The sequence below is a fragment of the Littorina saxatilis genome, linkage group LG9 (genome assembly GCF_037325665.1).
Source record: "Littorina saxatilis isolate snail1 linkage group LG9, US_GU_Lsax_2.0, whole genome shotgun sequence".
Taxonomy (NCBI): Eukaryota; Metazoa; Mollusca; class Gastropoda; order Littorinimorpha; family Littorinidae; genus Littorina; species Littorina saxatilis.
The window spans coordinates 23,500,049-23,503,253 of record NC_090253.1 but is presented as its reverse complement, the minus strand read 5'-3'; the positions used below and the strand labels follow the sequence as shown (position 1 = coordinate 23,503,253).

The 3,205-nt window shown below is 41.2% G+C and overlaps 1 protein-coding gene across 1 annotated transcript in view; it reads right to left on the bottom strand.

Annotated features, from left to right (window-relative positions):
- Nucleotides 1-2,857, bottom strand: part of LOC138975645 (transcription intermediary factor 1-beta-like) — a 13,885-nt gene extending 11,028 nt beyond the window's left edge. The window contains exon 1 of the mRNA XM_070348381.1: nucleotides 2,758-2,857. The gene's annotated coding sequence lies outside the window, so the exon portion shown is untranslated. The remainder of the gene's footprint in view (nucleotides 1-2,757) is intronic.
- Nucleotides 2,858-3,205: the final 348 nt, after the last annotated feature.

Below are 3,205 nucleotides of genomic sequence, written 5' to 3'. Positions count from 1 at the left end.
CGGCTTCTCTGTGTTTGTGTGTGTGTGTGTGTGTGTGTGTGTCTCTCTCTCTATGTGGGCAACACCTGTGGATTGTTCAGTTCTGTTTGTGATGTGGTCTGGCGGCTTTTGTGTATTTGTATGACACTCAAGTCCTTAATGGCTCAAAACCGTAGGACTTTTAATATTAATTTTAACTGTATTTGTATGTCTGAAAGCGGACAAACACTCAAGTCCTTAATGGCTCAAAACCGTAGGACTTTTAATATTAATTTTAACGTATTTGTATGTACTGGCCTTCCTTTGAGAAGCCATAACAGATCAAAAGGGCTTAGAGATAAGCTCTAAATTGCTCAATCCTGTTTGAGTGGAGTTCGCCTCCAAAGGTGATTAACACGGTTACATTCGTCGACAAGGATGGGACTCGATATGGTCAGGAATGGCATTATGGCCACTGAATCATTTTCGTGCTGTTCCCATTCCAGGAATCTGGGAGGGACCTAAGCTTGGCGGGTCCATTGTTCGGACCCAGCAAAGCCGGCGTACGGCTCTAAGTATTTCATCCCGGCGAAGCGGGTATTCCTCTAGTTACTATTATATATACTTAAATATTGGCGAGGAAATTTGGTCGTGTGTCTATGCAACGACACCTTACACGTCCGCTATTGAACTGAATGATCCAAAACAGAATGCAGAAACTGACGTGACACTCTCCAGCCGAATGACAAGTACAATGAAACCATACAAACTACACACACAAAAGCAGAACCAAAGGTTCATTCTCAAGTCAACCTTCTTTCGTGCAGTTGTCGCTCTATCGTGAATGGGAGATTCAGATTTGTCCCAGCGTGCCCTGCTTTGAGTGTCTTTTCACAGCATACCCAGGGACACACAATGACAATGGATCGGCACACACACACTGACAAATGCTACACTAATCGACAACAAATCAGAACAACTCATGTTTAGCATGTCATTAGACAGAACAATCTCAATCACATCTGCACCCAAAACAGTCAGTTTTGTTTATATATCTTGTCTACCATGGACGCTAATAAGGCATGCTGAGCGGTGAAAGGTGTCAATCCTCTCAGAAGGCATAAAAGGCAGTTTTTGAAGCCGTTTGAGTAACTCGCCAACGCATTGCCTTCAAACTTTCGGAGATTTGTGCTAACACATGTCGTAAACTATACGAAATCTTAAGTCATTTGAGATATTATGTCTGTTGTTATGCGACATACCCAGAAAGAGTTTTAAAAATAAAGATGTAGCCTACCCTGTCCGATTAAACACACAAAAAATTAAAATTAGCATGCATTTAGAAAAATGAAAGCTTCAAAATCTTATCCAGTTTCAACAATGGCTGTTCTTAGCGCACTTGTTTAAACGCACACACACATTCTTGGAAAATGTTTTTTCAAGAACCATTGGTCAGTTAAGCGTGTCGGCAGTGAGCTTTGCTAGGCCTAGGCCGACATTTGCGCTCAGCGCTCTGAATGAGTCAACTTCTTAAAAACTACTTTCGCGTTGAAATCCTCATACTACCGATGTCTGATAAGATATGTATGTGAAATTTGAGTATGTGGCGCATCTGTCATTGTTCTTGAAGATTTCAACAATTTTTTTCGATGAGTCAGCAAAAACCTACCGTCAATTTAAGAACTTTTTCTGACATGACAAATAACAGCAGACCTAATGTCTCAAATTACTTGAAATTCCGTATTTACTTTACGACACGTGTTAGCACAAATCTCCGAAAGTGTGAAGGCAATGCGTTGGCGAGTTACTCAAATGTATCATTTTTTGTCTCATTAACCACTAAAACGGCTTCAGAAACATGCCGTAGCGTCCTTGGTAGACAAAATAATTATGTGAACAAAACTGACTGATTTGGATGCAGATTTTATTGTTCTGTCTAAGGACATGCTAAACATGTTTCGTTTTAGCAGTTCTGATTTGTTGTCAATTTTAACGCGGGAACCGTGATTTTGCGAATTTGATTTTGTGGGGTGTCTGTGTTGTAGGTTCCACTGTATCAACACTACGTCATGTAAACTCAATCTGTTTTCTGAATAAGTTAGGGGAATAAACGGCCTTTCCAGGCATATCATTGTTTTTAAGATAAACGGCCTCATCAGAAAGATCTGCCCTGAAACGCATGTGTACAGTTTTTTTTATGACGATTAGTGTAGAACAGCAGTGGCGCACTCATGTCAACGTAACACCGACTTTTTCCAGTTCTCTGAGCCCGTCACAAAACATTATCTTCATATTGATGAAACTAAATATATAAGTTCGCGCCGGTACAGATCCGGAAGAATATCAGTTTTGTGAAAACAGTACAGGCAATATTCATATCAAGTTGTTAACGGATATGAAGTGTGAGCAAGGACACGCTCTTTTTAGGTTTCGTGCGTGGCTCAACCCACCTAGCTACCCTCTTTGCCCAATCTATCGTAAAATATTGTCGCAATTTGCATTAGTTTAATTTGATTTAATCTTTTATTGCGTTAAGAAAGCAGGGACGCACTGTTGTGAGAGCCCAGTACTTTTTACAATCTCAACTCTCCGTCAACAGTCACTCAATGCCAGTGTTCTCTCCGTCTGCAACGTTTGGCACCTTGCGTCTCTGTTGAAACGGGGACACTATTTCTGCAACGTGTACCCACACATCAACATGAAAGCAAATATTATCACAATTATGAACCCCACCGTAAACAACTAGTGTATACAGTATTTACAGAGTACATGTAGTGAAATAAGCTTCTCGGCACATACCTTTTTCTCTGGATTCCTGCACAGCACAACTTTGAATGGAGAAATCTTTCCTGAGAAAAGCTAGTTGTGAACGCGAAAATGATTCATTCAATCAAAAGTGTTGCGTCAGGTGTGTACATCAAGAACCGTAAGCAGTGTCGTTCTTCGCTAGAGTTACCTCAGCGTACTTTCGGTTCCGTGCAGAGTGAAAGTAGAGTGGCGGGAGAAGGTGGAAGTCAGTGCACAGGCGGAAGGTATCGTCCACTGGACTACTACTATCACAGAAAGACTACAAGGTCTGTCACTCACCTTCGAGTCTTCTGTGTTCTTGGAGTCGCTTCCTGGGGAAAAATATTGTTCAAGACGGTTTGCCTCTTCCTACAGTCTGTGTAAGGTCAAATAAATACAGTTGAATGATTGTTTGAACTATTATGTGCCTTTAGTTTTCAGCTTTCGTCCGCTGCAGGTT